This window comes from Elaeis guineensis, chromosome 11 (genome assembly GCF_000442705.2).
Source record: "Elaeis guineensis isolate ETL-2024a chromosome 11, EG11, whole genome shotgun sequence".
NCBI lineage: Eukaryota > Viridiplantae > Streptophyta > Magnoliopsida > Arecales > Arecaceae > Elaeis > Elaeis guineensis.
This window is the reverse complement of record NC_026003.2, coordinates 94,491,035-94,508,307: the sequence shown is the minus strand read 5'-3', so window position 1 is coordinate 94,508,307 and position 17,273 is coordinate 94,491,035. Positions and strand designations below refer to the sequence as shown.

At 36.7% G+C, this 17,273-nt stretch overlaps 1 pseudogene; it reads left to right on the top strand.

Annotated features, from left to right (window-relative positions):
* LOC105036272 (uncharacterized) overlaps positions 1-12,750 on the top strand; it is an 18,134-nt pseudogene extending 5,384 nt beyond the window's left edge.
* Positions 12,751-17,273: the final 4,523 nt, after the last annotated feature.

Genomic DNA, 17,273 nt, shown 5'->3' with positions numbered 1-17,273 from the left:
CCTGACTTACTCAAAGTAAATCAGATTACCATGCCTCCGCTGCGCACTCTGATCTAACAATCAAAATTTTCTTAGATTCACCAAAAAATAGAAAGTTTGATAAAATTATTTCTTTATCTTATCAATAGAAAAGATCTAAAATTTCAATTTTCAATTGAAGTCAAAGATTAACTTTCGATTCTCATTCATACTTTTACTGGTGTACAAAAATCTTGATTAACCCTTGAGTCCAATATCATATTTAAAACTATCATATAGATTTACTATAATCAATATGAATCAAATCTTAATTCTCATATCAATTCAATTCGATAAATTTTCAAACCAAAAATCTTTATAAGTCAAATTAATGGAAAAAAAAATCCTTCGATGCTCCACCAAATTTGGACATAATCAGAATATATAAGAATTTCAAATCATTATTTTTTTCTAAAATTTCTATCATCAGGATCTTCAATATCTATCAAATATCCTTTCATAACAATCATACAAGCTTCAAAAAAATCAAATCTCCATTTAATAGTAGATTCAATTAGGGACCTCGTTAACAAAAGCAAAGGAACTCCATATCAATTTCTAAATCCAAAATTTCTAAATTGTAAATTCACATGGATCCCTTAATCTGAAATAAATATAAATCAGATCTTTTATCTTAATCTAAAGATATCAATTTTTCATTAACAACCTCAACAATAATATCAGAAAATCTCTTGATCAACTTAGATACGAAATCTTTAAATTGAAATTTCATACACATCATGTAGTCTCTAAGAGACATAATAAGATCTATTTTCTAGATCTATGGATGATGATTAAAGATTTCAGTATGATGAATATTCTACAACCTCATAATCGATTTCATCAATAGGTTTCTTTGCAATATCCTCAAATATGCATTCATCCTAATATACCACTTTATATATAATCCACATATCAAATTCAATTTCGATAAATATTCCAATCAAGCATCATAAAAGATTATTCTTAATCCATCCTGGAACAACATTCTATTATCAAATCTTTATCTTTCCAATAATAGTCAACTTCTCAACTAGAAGTAATATCATAGTATTATTCTCACATCGAATTTGAACTTACGGTTCACTTGAATAACTAATGATCAAATTAATAACCATAATGCACAATAAAATTTTTTTATGTCAATCTTTTTGTGATTATTTTCGATCCAAATCTAACTGATCATATCATGATCAATAGATCATCCATCATATTTCAAATTCTATATGTTATAATCTCTTGTGATCCTTTCATACATAATCACAACGTTTAATCAAAATTTTTAAATATTTCTCCCACTACAATCATCAAAGATCTACACTATAATGTCCCTGGTGTCTATCCACTTACACCCATTCTATATCTAATTCTATGTTTCATAATTCATCCAAACCTGCTCTGATACCACTTAAATTGTCATGCCCCCGACCCGAGATTTTGAATCGAGGGTCATGGCAACCGCCGCATACTCATAGAAAACTCTTCCCATAAGCATGCAAGGCATCTTATATAGAATCAAACATCCACAATCCTATATAGAATCAATTTCAATAATTAGAAAGAATACGAACACCATATTTCAACGGTTTAGATTGGATCCGATCATCTAAATTCATCTAATCAAAATTTAATTAGGACCTAAACGATCCAAAGTTTGACTCTCAGATCAAATCGGATTTGAAGTGATAGGACTGAGTTTCTTCATCGATTTCATAAAATCAAGTAGAGAGAAAAAATCAGAGGAGAGAGAATTTATGAGGTACAATTCGAATTGATCAGATAACACAATCCAACATTACGATTGATTCAATATCTCAATTGGTGAAATCAACATGATCAAATCAAGTCATGGCTAGATCGAAATCATGGATAATCAAATTTAAAGATTCATGGTTTGATTAAGGTGGGTGCCAGTACGCTGTCTGACAATCATGGATTAGGATTCTTTATTAGAATCAGATCAGGACTATTGAAAGAATTTCCTCATTGATAAATCGATCAAGAGAGAGAAATCGATCGATAGAGAGAAATGACTTTAGAGAGAGAAAATTCTAGAGAGAGAAAATTTTAGAGAGAGAAAACTCATCTTGAACTTCTCAAATGATATGATTCAACAAATTCGATCGATCAGATCAAATCATGCTAAGATTATCATGTGGACAATTCAATAAGATCATGAGAAATAAAATCTAAAAATACTTAATCTGATCAAAGTGGATGTCGGTGCACCGTCCGACGATCACGGATCAAAAATCCATCACGAGGATCATTTAAATTCATCATCATTATTCTCAAAATTCTAGAAATCTTAGGAGAGAGAAATAATCTAGAGAGAGGATTCTAGAGAGAGAAGTAGAGAGAGAAAGTCTAATGCTAGAGAGAGAAAATACTAATTCAGGCTGAAGAGAGAGAGGGAAGAGAGAGAAACTCTCTTTCTCATATTTTATTATTTATATCATTATTTATTAATTAATTTAATAATTTTCTTTTCTTTTCTTTTCTCTCTCTTTTTTTTTTCTTTTTCTTCATAGAAGAGAGGAGAGAAAATCCTATTATTATTATTATTATATTATTATTATATTATTTTTTCTTCTTTCTCTTTTTTTTTTCTTTTCCTTTTTCTTTTCTTTTTCTTCTTTTTCTTTTCTTTTTCTTTTCTTTTCCTTCTTCTTCTTTTCTTTTTCTTTTCCTTCTTCTTCTTTTTCTTTTCTTCTTCCCGTGGGCTTGTTTTGGGCTGAAACAGGGGACCTTGAGGTCCCCTCGTTGGGTGGCCGACCGACGGCGCAGCCGGCGTGGGGCGGCCATCGGCAGGAGGGGGTGACTCGCCGATAAGAAGAGGGCCAAACCGGTGGTCGGCGGTGACCACCGGCGACGGCAAAACGGCAAAAAAAGAAAATTCTTCCGCAACAAAATCCGGCGATTCCGGTCACCGACGAGCGTGCACATTGGCACGGGAAGGACGGGGGAGAAGAGAGGAAGAGGAGGAGGCTTACCTCCGTTGCCGGCGAAGCTTTTCCGACGAGAAATTGGATGGCACAGTGACGGGTCTCCGTGAGAAATTTTCGGCGATTGCCGCCATTTTGCCCCGGGATTTCTCGATGAGAGGAGAGAGGAGGGTTCTCCTCCTTAAATAGAGCCGGAGGGAACATATTTTTCGACTCCGATTAGGAGCCGGTGAACGGAGGAAGAAGACTCCCTTCGGGAGTTCTTCTCCTCTGTTTTCCTTCCTTTTTTTTTGTTTTGGGCTTTGGATTCGTTGCTTGGGCCGGGCCTTACAGCATAAATCAGGATTGGATTCCTCCTTTTAATGCTTCATCAATTTACATGTGCTCTTGTCATTTGGGACCAAAATTTTCAAATTGGCTTCAAACGCAGATAAATATACAAGATTTATGGCTATGTGAAAACAATATTTATGATGGATTTCCTACTTGGTTTTGGGATCTAAATAATATTTATGATCTGAATGTGTCCCATAATAACATGACAGGGCAGCTACCAACTTCTATGGAAGGCCAGCGATATGAATCCTTTGATGTGAGTTCCAACAACATTCATGGTCCAATTCCTGAATTAAATACTTCTTACCTATACACCATGATACTATCCAATAACGCATTTTCTGGACCTATTCCATTGAGCTTTGCCGAAGCTAAATATCTTAAATTCTTTATTTTGTCCCATAACTACATCAATGGTAGCATTCCTCGATTCCTTTGCAATATATTTTCATTAGAAGTTCTTGATCTCTCCAACAATAACTTGACTGGTGGCATCCAGTTGTTCTTTAGCAATCTGGTTTCATTGAAAGTTCTCGATCTTTCTAATAATGAGCTGTTTGGAAAACTTCATCATGGTCGGTACAAACTACATGAAGGAACGAGTGATTCCCAAGAGGACAGCAAGTTAAAGCATTCTTCCAGCTCAATTGCATGCCCCACTAACCTCCAATCACTGCATCTGAGAAATAACAGGCTGTAATAACCCAGATTTAAAAAAAAAAAAAAAACAGGGGAGGCAGCAAAGAAGAGTCCCGCTGGGAGTCTTCTTCTGCTCAAATACATCGGAATAGAAGCTGAATCTGAGCGGGATTCGACCTCCCCACCACCCTATAAAAACCCCCTCTCCTTTCCTCTAAGGTTGGCCATGACGAGCACCGGATTTCTCCTTTTATTTTTTTCGAAATATTTCGTTGAAGCCGCGGATGTCATCATCGTGTTCATCTCAAATACTCGCCGGAGACCTCACCGGAGTCGGAGGTAAGCCCTTCTCCTCTTTCCTCTCTTCCTTCCCATCCTTTCCATGGCTTCGTGCACTCTTGCCGGCCTTCGGGATCGCCGAAAAATCCATGAACAAGATGACCCCTGTTTTGCTCTGTTCGGCCGGGCCATATTCCTCTCTTTTTCGGCCACCAGCACCGCCGGTTGCGGCGTCCCATCCCCGAGACCGGACCCATATCTTCCTCTCTCCTTCCCCTTCCTTCCCGTGCCGATGTGCACGCTCACCGGCGATCGGAGTTGTCGGATTTTGTTGCGAAAGAATTTTTCTTTTTGCCGCTTTTCTGTCGCCGGTGGTCACCGCAGACCACCGGTTTGACCGCCTCTTGCCGTCGGACCACCTCTCCTTCGACCGCCGACCATCCCCGTGCTGGCTGCGCCGCCGACCGGCCAACCAATGAGGGGACCTCACGGTCCCCTGTTTCGGCCCAAATGAACCCACGGGAAAAGAAAAGAAGAAGAAAGAAGAAGAAGAAAAGAAAAGAAAAGAAAAAGGAAAAAGAAAAAGAAAAGAAAATGGAAAAAGAAAAAGAAAAGAAAAAAAAAGAAAAAGAGAAAGAGAAAAATAAAAATAAAAATAAAATAAAATAAAATAAGAAAAAGAAGAAGAGAAAAATTTTTTCTCTCTCCTCTCTCTACCTTCTCTCTCCAGTTTCTCTCTCTAGATTCTCTCCCTATTTTCTCTCTCTAAACTTTTTCTCTTTTTATGGATTTTGTCTCTCTAGAGTTTTCCTCTCTCTCTGATTTCATCACGGACCCTAGGATAAAATTGAGATGAAAATAAGATGATCTGAGGTTGCTCCAAAATTCGTGTGGTAGATCTGATCCCAGTTCGATCCTATTCAAAATTTGTAACACTTGATTCATATTGAGTCACCCTGATAGGACCTCTGATGATCTTGATCATGAGTGCCTCATCTAAACGATACGAAAGTTTCTCTCTCTAGAATTTTCTCTCTCTTCATGAATTTTCTCTCTCTAGAAGTCTTATGGATCAGTGGAGGATCCAGATACATAGACAAGTCCTAATTTTGGTTAATCCTAAGAGAGGTCCTCGATCTGTGTTATTATGATCGATTATTGGTAATTTTCTCCATATATGATCTTTATATTTGATCAGGGTTACGAAGAGATGATTGTCTGCAAATGATATCGAGTGAAATATTTTGTTAAAAAAATTCATAAATCAAAGAAGAACATTGATTTCTATGCTTGGATCAGTCACCGGTAAAGGTAAGAATCCCTGTACATGATCACTATTATATATATGCTATTTTACTGTTGGTCTTGCATCGTTGGTTTTGCATCGTCGGATTTGAGATCAATAAATTTATTATACCTGAGATACTGTTATTTGATTTTGAGCATGAGTATGTTATGTCAATATATATGTATCAGAGATTAATGGCATGATTATATGGATATGATATGTCTGAATTGATCATAATGCAAGTTGGAATTGATTTGATGAAATCAACACATAATGATTAAATGAAAAGAAAGAGATATATGGTATGGACTAAGCCTTGTCATGTGGAACAGCCCACCAGGAGCTTATGCCTGGGACAGCCCCCACTGGCTTACAGGTGGATCAGCCGGCCAGGAGCTCATGCTTGGGACAGCCCTCTAGGAGCTTATGCCTGGGACAGCATCTCACGGGCTTTCGTACGTGGGACAGCCGGCCAGGAGCTCATCCTGGGACAGTCTTGAAAGATTTTTTAAGTGGATTCGATCCGGATGATGACTGAGGTATAGAATTGGATAGTCCAGAGATAGAAAGAAAATGTTAAAAAAATCATGTGATTATGAAAAGAGAAATGAAAGATAAGACATGAAATAATTGTTGAATAAAAGTATTTCACCTGTTAACATATGATGATGCATCTATTTTAGCAAGACAGAAGATTTATGGATATTTGCATTATTCTGAACATTGAACATGAGATTTTATATTTTATTGCTTATCCTTATTTTCAGACTATATTACTATATCAATGTGATATGGAAATTCTTACTGGGCTGTAAGCTCACACCCTTCATTTTTTTTTTCTTCTCAGAGTTACAGGACGTTCATGATTGGCTATGGCTTAGATTTATGGGTGAGCAGATGGATAGATAGAGTGTCATAGTACCTGATTAGAGGATTAAAAAAAATTAATTTGTAATTATGCAAGGTTTTATGAATTATTGTTGGAATTAATTGTTATGGATGTTAATATTGTAATGATTTATTTTGGCCTTGCATATTCTTTAGGGCTTGCTCTAAGGAGTGTGCGGCCATCACGTATCCGACCCGGATGTTGGGTTTGGGGCGTGACAGAATGGTATCAGAGCTTAGGTTGAGATCACCAGAGATTATAAAGAGATATTAAAACTTTATGTAAGATCAGTAGGATGTGACAGAGTGGCATTTGAGCTTAGAGCTTAGGTTACGTTTATTCGAAGACAATAATACAAGTGATTAGGATATGACAGAACATTATTATAGCTCAAGTTTAAGGTCACTAGGGATTGTCATATAAGTGATATCAAAATTTTGAGATTATAATCACTAGAGTATGATTGATAATATCGGAGTTTAAGATTTTGATCATTAAAGGTATGATAGAATAATATTAGAGTTTAGGTTATGATCACTAGAAAATATGATTTAAGTGATATTTGAGTTTAAGGTTATAATTATTCAGAATTGTAATTCTAGTGATATCTGAACTTAGGTTATGATCATGAGGAACATGATAGATATAAAAGAGAAGATTCAATATTTAGATTTCGAATTAATAGATATTAAGATGAAATTTATGCATAAGTGGCATATGTTATTTATAATAAAATTGACGAGTTATATCTTGGATTTCAATTAGTAGGGTGGCCTGAATATAAGAAGAGTTGACCTTAGAATGAAGTGGGAGGTATTGATATGTAATGTTGAGTATACTCGATGATTTTGGAATGCTAAACTTATATGGAAGGAAATTATGATAACTTTTCTGATTTTGATGTTAATTATTGGAGCATTATAAATTTTTAGACTTATCAAAAGAAAATTAATTAGGGTATGGTCTAAGAAGAAATTTCATCATATAAGAGAGAAATATTTTTGAGCATTGAACCTATAAGAGGATCATATATGAAATTCAATCTTAGATGAAAAATATACTTGAATTTTATTATGAGAATATGAGATACACATTTTGGTGAAATCTTTGGTTACTCAAAATATCATATTCTGAATATGATTTCTTGATCTTTCAAGTTGTATTGAATTTCAAGTCAAAAGTTTACTTTTCTAAGTGGATCAAAAGTATTTTGATATTATTGTTAAATTAAAGAAGAAAATTTATTTTGTCAGAGTATGATATACAGGTTATGATGAAATCTTTAATAATTCATATTACTATCTTTGGATTAGAATTTTTTTTAATTTTTCTTGTGATTGTTGAAGATGGTGAAGTGTATTAATTATTCAAGTCAAAGTTTGGATTTTTTTTTTAAATTAAACTAAGACATCTTGCTAGTGTTAAATTTTGAATAACTTATACAAGGGATAAGATTTTGTATGGATTTATCGATTAATATTAAGGGTTGTGATAAAGAGAGCTCTATAAGAAATAATCAAGTTGATTCTACTTAAGGATGTTGGCTTGAGTTCTTTTAGTTGTCAAGTTAGAATTAATTCTTTTAAAAAAGAAGATTGATTTAGAAATTATCTAAATGATTGTAAAGTAAATCTAAGATTAACTCCAATTAATTCTAGACATGTTGGATTCTTGAAAAGTGATGAAACTTATACAATGATTTCAAATATAGGAAGTAGATCAAGATTTAATTTTTATATGCTATGCCCAAAGGTAGTAAAGATGAAGAAACTTAAAATTTTGTCCTAAGTCTTATATGAAATTTGAAGGTTGGATCTATCCTGGATCGATCTAACATATAAGGATATTTTTATCTTTGATACAATTATATAATTTGATAAATTAAGATCAGAGTGCGCAGCAAAAGTATGGTGGGTTAAATTGATTAGAAATATTAATTCTTTGATTCTGAAGATATTATAGAATACATTAGTTGTAAATAAAGAATAATTTTTAATCTGATCATAGTCGGATAATTTTTGTTAGTAGGTTGCTTCATTGTAGATAATGCCAAGAAATCCTAGATATCTCAAGTTTATTAACAGCTTGATAGTTCTGTTATCAGTTCAAACTTAGAATGTCCTGACATAGATCTCATATTTTTTTAAAAATTTAATATTGTTACTTGAACTGATATAGAAGATTGAGATTTTTCTTAAGATGAGAGTCTATATATAAAATTTATTGGAAGGTCAAGAGAAGAAAGAAATCGATGATTGTGAAGAGTGCTCGATGTTTGACCTTTATTTATTTTTCTATCATAGATAGTTTGAGATAATTATGAATTTTTGAGTGAAATGTATTAGACAAATAATGGTGGTATATTAATACAAGTCCAAAATGTTACAGTTCTTCAAAAAGTTGAGAAATCAATAAGAAGGGATGAGTTTGAAATTTCAAATAATTTTTGTTATAACAAGATCATGAGAAATAAATAATATATATATGACATTATCGTAAGTTTGTGAATGACATGAAGAATGTATACTTTGAAAATAGGTATCTCGAATGACATAACTTAATTTCGAGGACGAAATTATTTTAAGGAGGGGAGAATGTAATAACCCAGATTTTAAAAAAAAAATAGGAGAGACAGCGAAGAAGAGTCCCGCTGGGAGTCTTCTTCCACTCAAATACATCGGAAGAGAAGCTGAATCTGAGCGGGATTCGACCTCCCCTCCACCCTATAAAAACCCCCTCTCCTTTCCTCTAAGGTTGGCCACAACGAGCATCGGATTTCTCCTTTTATTTTTCGAAATATTTCGTTGAAGCCGCGGATGTCATCATCATGTTCATCTCAAATACTCGCCGGAGACCTCACCGGAGTCGGAGGTAAGCCTTTCTCCTCTTTCCTCTCTTCCTTCCCATCCTTTCCATGGCTTCGTGCACTCTCGCCAGCCTTCGGGATCGCCGAAAAATCCATGAACAAGATGACCCCTATTTTGCTCTGTTCGGCCGGGCCATATTCCTCTCTTTTTCGGCCACCGGCACCGTCGGTTGCGACGTCCCATCCCCGAGACTGGACCCTCATCTTCCTCTCTCCTTCCCCTTCCTTCCCATGCCGATGTGCATGCTCGCCGACGACCGGAGTCGCCGGATTTTGTTGCGAAAGAATTTTCCTTTTTGCCGCTTTTCTGTCGCCGGTGGTCACCGCCGACCACCGGTTTGGCCGCCTCTTGCTGCCGGACCACCTCTCCTTCGACCGCCGACCATCCCCGTGCCGGCTGCGCTGCCGGTCGGCCAACCAACGAGGGGACCTCACGGTCCCCTGTTTCGGCCCAAATGAACCCACGGAAAAAGAAAAGAAGAAGAAAGAAGAAGAAGAAGAAAAGAAAAGAAAAGAAAAAGGAAAAAGAAAAAGAAAAGAAAAATGAAAAAGAAAAAGAAAAGAAAAAAAAAGGAAAAAGAGAAAGTGAAAAATAAAAATAAAAATAAAATAAAATAAAATAAAAAGAAGAAGAAGAGAGAAAAATTTTCTCTCTCTCCTCTCTCCAATTTCTCTCTCCAATTTCTCTCTCTAGATTCTCTCCTATTTTGTCTCTCTAGATATTTTTTTTTATGGATTTTATCTCTCTAGAGTCTTCCTCTCTCTCTGATTTCATCACGGACCCTAGGATAAAATTGAGATGAAAATAAGATGATCTGAGGTTGCTCCGAAATTCGTGCGGTAGATCTGATCCCGTTCGATCCTATTCGAAATTTGTAACACTTGATTCATATTGAGTCACCCTGATAGGACCTCTGATGATCTCGATCATGAGTGCCTCATCGGAAGGATACGAAGGTTTCTCTCTCCACTTTCTCTCTCTACTTTCTCTCTCTAGAATTTTTTTTTCTTCATGAATTTTCTCTCTCTAGAAGTCTTATGGATCAGTGGAGGATCCAGATACATAGACAAGTCCTAATTTTGGTTAATCCTAAGAGAGGTCCTCGATCTGTTTATTAGGATCGATTATTGGTAATTTTTTTCATATATGATCTTTATATTTGATCAGGGTTACGAAGAGATGATTGTCTGCAAATGATATCGAGTGGAATATTTTGTTAAAGAAATTCATAAATCAAAGAAGAACATTGATTTCTATGCTTGGATCAGTCATCGATAAAGGTAAGAATCTCTGTACATAATCACTATTATATATATGCTATTTTACTGTTGGTCTTGCATCGTTGGTTTTGCATCGTCGGATTTGAGATCGATGAATTTATTATACCTGAGATACTGTTATTTGATTTTGAGCATGAGTATGTTATGTCAATATATATGTATCAGAGATTGATGGCATGATTATATGGATATGATATGTCTGAATTGATCATAATGCAAGTTGGAATTGATTTGATGAAATCAACACATAATGATTAAATAAAAAGAAAGAGATATATGGTATGGACTAAGCCTTGTCATGTGGAACAGCCCGCCAGGAGCTTATGCCTGGGACAGCCCCCACTAGCTTACAGATAGATCAGCCGACCAGGAGCTCATGCCTGGGACAGCCCACCAGGAGCTTATGCTTGGGACAGCCTCTCACGGGCTTTCGTACGTGGGACAGTCGGCCAGGAGCTCATCCTGGGACAGTCTTGAAAGACTTTTTAAGTGGATTCGATCCGGATGATGACTGAGGTATAGAATTGGATAGTCCAGAGACAGAAAAAAAATGTTAAAAAAATCATGTGATTATGAAAAGAGAAATGAAAGATAAGACATGAAATAATTGTTGAATAAAAGTATTTCACCTGTTAACATATGATGATGCATCTATTTTAGCAAGACAGAAGATTTATGGATATTTGCATTATTCTGGACATTGAATATGAGATTTTATATTTTATTGCTTATCCTTATTTTCAGACTATATTACTATATCAGTGTGATATGGGGATTCTTACTGGGCTGTAAGCTCACACCCTTCATTTTTTTTTCTTCTCAGAGTTACAGGACGTTCATGATTGGCTATGGCTTAGATTTATGGGTGAGCAGATGGATAGATAGAGTGTCATAGTACCTGATCAGAGGATTGAAGAAAATTAATTTGTAATTATGCAAGGTTTTATGAATTATTGTTGGAATTAATTGTTATGGATGTTAATATTGTAATGATTTATTTTGGCCTTGCATATTCTTTAGGGCTTGCTCTAAGGAGTGTGCGGCCATCACGTATCCGATCCGGATGTTGGGTTCGGGGCGTGACACAGGCTCTCTGGAAAACTACCTACATTGCTGAAATATTGTAAACAGTTGGTTATTTTTGATCTTAGTGAAAACAAATTCTCAAGCAACCCACCAATATGGATTGGAGAAAGCCTAAGATCACTTAGAGTTCTTTCTTTGAGGTCAAATTTCTTTAACGGCAGTATGCCAGTGCAGCTATCACGTCTTGCTTCTCTTCAAGTTTTGGACCTTGCCTGCAATAATTTTTCAGGTGCTTTGCCTCCATCATTTGGAAACTTCAGCACAATGAAGAGGTTCCAGAATACAGAAAAATCAATGCTTTCAAGCTTTGATGCTTACTATCATACAGAGGGCTTATTGATGACCATAAAGGGAAGAGAAATGGAGTACACTAGCGTGCTTACACTCGTAATGAGTATAGAGCTCTCAGACAACAATCTTCTTAAGACAATCCCAATAGAACTAGTAAACCTTCATGGACTGCGTTCCTTGAATTTTTCTAATAATCACTTCATGGGAAATATCCTAATAAATATTGGTGAGTTGAGGCAGTTAGAATCACTTGATCTATCAGTACGTAGCCTCTCGGGCATGATTCCATTAACCATGGCCTTCATGTATTCTTTAAATCACTTGAACTTGTCCAACAACAACTTATCAGAAAAAAATCCATGGGGAAACCAATTATAGACACATTGTGATCCCTCCATTTATAATCGCAATCCTGAACTCAGTGGATGGCCATTGCCATGGTGCTTTAAAGATGCCTATTCTAAAACAAGAGCTCAAGAGGAGGAACCTGAAAATGGCGATGAGTCCGAAATGATATGGCTTTATGCTATTTCTGCACTGGGTTTTGTTGTGGGGCCCTTAGGCTTCATCTATGTGCTCATGATCAAACGAGCTATGAGGAATGCTTACTTCCATTTGATTGACATGACATATGATTACATCTATGTGCAATTAGCAATCAGATTTGCCAAATTGAAGTCCATCTTACCCATCTTGACAAACAACAGCCAAGGATAAGAATATCTCATCCATCTTTAAAAGTCCATTTCACACAATAGCTCAAGAAGAGGTGCTTGCAAACAGAGACGAGATAATTCTGAAATGACATGCCTTTATGCTAGCTTTACAGAAGGATTTAATGTCAGGTTCTAAGTGTTCATCTTGTTCAAACATGTATCTATCAGAAACGTATGCACGCATCTTTCTGTTTTTTTTTTAATTTGGTGGGACGTGTGTGTGTGTGTCTGCTCACCTGTGTATAAATGCAAGTATGCTTATTGCTAGCAGCTTTGATTATGATGTTGAGTATAGGCATATACAAATTTATAGACAAGTTATCAAATTCGAAAGATACATTCCATTTGGACTCTTTATCAATGGAAGAAAATCCCTTCTCAAATGTAGAGAGATAAGTTACTTGCAAATTTGTTTTTTATTTTAAAATACAAGAGTTTTCATTGATATTATTTCTACATGCCTTAGGCATAGCTGCAATTGATGACGAAGACAAAAATTTTTGAGACCCGTAATGCACTTAAGGTTAAGAGTTTAGACCCTTGAAATAGCAGCATGTGTTTTAAGAGAACCAATATTTTAATGTATTTTATCACTACTCTTGATCTATAGATGTGAAGATGTTCAATCATGTGAAATACTTTGTCATGATTCAAGAGATGCAACTTAAAGAATATAAATGGTTGCCCTTTTGCATGATCTATTACCATAGTTGACAAGCATCATGTTCATACATATTTGTTAGGGAAAACAATTGCAAAAATTCTGTGATCCCTCCCTCCAGAGTCACAATCATGATCTTCATGGATGGCCAATGCCATTGTGCTTTAGTGATAGCCCTTCTAAAAGTCCATTTCAAACAAGTGCTGAAGAAGAGAAACTGATGAGTCTGCAACAACAGATGCTAGCTCTGTACCAGGTTCTGTTTTGGGGCTCCAGGGGTTTATCTATGCCCTCATGAAGAAATATATAAGGATTGATTCGTTCTACTTGATTGACAAAACATCTGATTCCATCCCTGTGTAGTTGACAATGAGCTTTGCTAACTAGAAGCCCATCTTAATGAAAATCAGCCTGGGATTTGGCCAAGAATGAATGTTTTTTTGGGGAAAAAAAAGCATCCATGGAGATCATATTGCAATTGATATTTATACACCATTTTTTAGTTTAAATTGGTTGTTATCCATTTTTGAATAGAGGGATGTCATTGCAGCTACTTTCCAAAGGATTACCCGTGCATGCACACAATCAGGTACTCGAGCATTACAATAATCAGAAACTTGCTTTGCCTTTCGGGTTGTTTTGACATTTTATTGTTGGTGCCCATGGAGAAAATATTCATTGCAACGGTGATATCACATTAAACTTGTTACAACCCAATAAGAGTGCCTGCATTTCATCGAGTACTGTATATTTCATCAATTTCTGTGAATGATGCCCCACACTAACCATCGATTTTTGGTTTTTGATTGGGTTGTGACAACTTTGACATGGTATCACCATTGCAGTGAATATCTTCTCATGCCCATGGGCCATTCCTAATGTTTTCTCTTCTCTCTCTTGATTTGTTTAGATATTCCTTGCATTTAGATTTGTACCAATGCATTGATACTGTTCCTCTGGAGCTCCTATTCTAATATGGATGGATTTTCCCGAGAAAACAAAAATCACAGATTTGCCAGCATAAAGCCCACCAAATACCAAGACATATCTCCAGCTCTGCCCTTTTTCTTTTTTTACTTTGCTGGTGTTGTGTCTGCATATGTTTACAATCATATACAAGGAAAAATAACAAACCATGGTTGCCACGTAAAAGCACGTAGATTAACATTTATGAATAAAATACCAAGCTCTAGAGATACATCCTGTTTAGACTCTACTTGTCAAGTTAACATGGCCCTTTCCATTGATGGAGAGTGAACTGATTAACTTGTTTGGCTTTTCTATGAAAGCTTCAGGGCTTTTAGTAACAACATTTTATTTTTTCATCATCCACAATTTTTTATCAAAGATGGAGATCTCAACAAAAGCAACTGCCTTAAAACTTGGACCGCCATGCCACTTGTACGCCCTACTGCTCCAATTGTTCGACCACTACATTGCATTGGAGGGTCAAATATTTTAATTGTACATAAAGACAAACATACTAAAATACTTCTAAAGCAGTGATCATTTAGCTAGCATTGATGTCTTGGCCACCTCCAATGTAATGAGCTCCTCACCTCACTATGAACTTGATAAGACATGCTCGAGCATGAATTCTTCAAGAGCTGTGGCACTGTAGCAATTATGAACTAGACCCAAAAGATGAATCAGGAAAACTAGAACCAGAAGAGTGCCTACAAGAGAAGCCCGGTCCATGATGCCAATGATATGAAGTCCATTCCATCAACTCTCACTTCAAAGTGTAATTTTTGTTCTTTGCTTTTAGTTATTCTTCCTCGATTAAAAGTCATTTTGGTTGTTGTCAAGTTGCCATAAACCGTATTAATTAATAGCTAAAGAGACACTACTGTGTCATCATCTTTAAGAACTTCAGAGAATTAGTATCCCAGCAACAAACTCACGAGGCCTAATTCCAGAAATGTGGTGTGGTTAGACATTCACAACGTCAAAAAGAAATTACAAGAAGTACGATTTCCCAGATGCCATGGCAAGCCTGAACTTGGGGTTGTGTGCCAATAGACCATGGACTACCGAGCTAGAATATTTGACACCATGTATAATTGAATGATCCTATAGAGAACTTACAGCCTTCTTCTAGGCTGCTAAGGAGGCATCAAAGCGCAGCATGAGTGCAAGCATTAGATTATGGACTATCAATAATTTATGCTGCCTATGTGTACTTGTTGTTGGGACATACCGATTCACCCCTTTCATGCTGACTCACCCTTGGGCCTGCCCGACCGGCGTCCGACTCTACCGACTGCACCGACCGACGACTGCCGACACCGTCCGACCGAAGGTATGTCGGTCAGGCAGACCCGTTCCATTTCCGACTAGCCGAACGGCAGAGTCCGATGTCCGACTCCCGCAATGCGCCAGACCAGCCGACGCTGTCCCCGGGTCTTCACCCGACGTCCTGCAACTAAATGCCGATGTATGGTCGGTCGGCTCTCCCAAATGCCGTACGACTGCTGTGGGCTGCTGTCCTGACACAGGCGTGCGGCATAGCTGCCCTAGGGCATTGTCCTACCAAGGACATAGATTAATCCCAGCGATTTGATAGCCCACGGCGACTTGACAGACTGCGGCGACTCTGTCAGCCTCCGGCGATTTGACAACTCCCCCAGTTGTCTGCGCCATTAATGGCGGCACTACGCCGCGCTCTACTATAAAACGGGAAAGGCAACAATGCTGCGAGGAGGTTCTTTCGAAGCCCCTGGACTCTCTCTCTCTCTTCTCTCTCTCCCACTGAGTCCCCCTGATTCTTTTCTACTATTGCCTAGTCTTTTCTCTGACTTGACCGTCGGAGGGCCCCCGCCGGAAGCATCTCCGGTCAGTGTGGACTTCTCTTGCAGGTGCTCATTCCCGGCGACCAGACGACGAGGGGATTAGCCGCAACACTTGTCATTGGTGATAACAAAGGATTCCATTCTCAGAAATGAGGAAAAAAACAAAACAGAAGCCCTCAAGAATCTCAGAATTCTCGGTTTGGTGTTCCAAGGAATTCGATTGACTCATCTCAAGAGCAGCTGCAAGTGTAGCAACAGAGGGCCGGTAAATATGACTCTCTGAAGTTAGGAAGAACAAGGATAAATTTTATTATTCTGATGTCCCATAGCCCATTCTAAATATCTCTAAATTACTATACTGTTTGTGGAGGTTCAAGCGAGTTCAGATTGACACCAGAGGTCATCCGAGGAGAAGAATAAAATTTTCCAAATATCAGCAACCAGATATAGCACATTTGCGAAAGAAAACACCAATGCAAATTGACCAGGAGCCCTGCAAATGTGCATTTGTACGAGGGACTGGAATTTTTATTGGTACTGCATTAGCTTAAAAATTTTAAAGAATTATATACTAAAATTTTCAGATTACGACTATTTGTAAGATGTCAAAATCAGCTATGTTCTTGGTTTGTACTATTGCATAACAATTAATCACAATCAGGTTTTAATTCTTTGATCTATCTATGTCATTATTGTATCTTGCCTTTTCAGTCTCCAACTTCTCACTTAGCATTAATTAAACAGCTGAAATTTGCCCTGTCCAACAAAGGTCATGTGATACTTATCTATTATGTTCCCATGAAAGTCTGATCCATTTGGTACTTGCTTTGACCATCAGTTGGATTGTCAAGATGAGGTATAAATAAAATCCTAGTCATTCTTGATTGCTATCACTTGATTATTAGGACAACTGATATCTTAGGATTTATGTGAGCAAAACCCTTGAGAAAAATAATAGCTAAACCTAAAATACTTTGATTAAACAGGTATGCTGATGTCAATCATCTCTCACCGAAATATTTATGTGCAATAGTAGGTAGGCACCTATGTTGCACGTGTTTTATTGCAACCACTATTTGAGATAATATAATTATAACATAAGCATAAAAATACTAATTTTCAATAAAATTATAATTCTGAAATTTATATAAAATAAGTTGTACAGTCTGCAATTGTTAATATATTA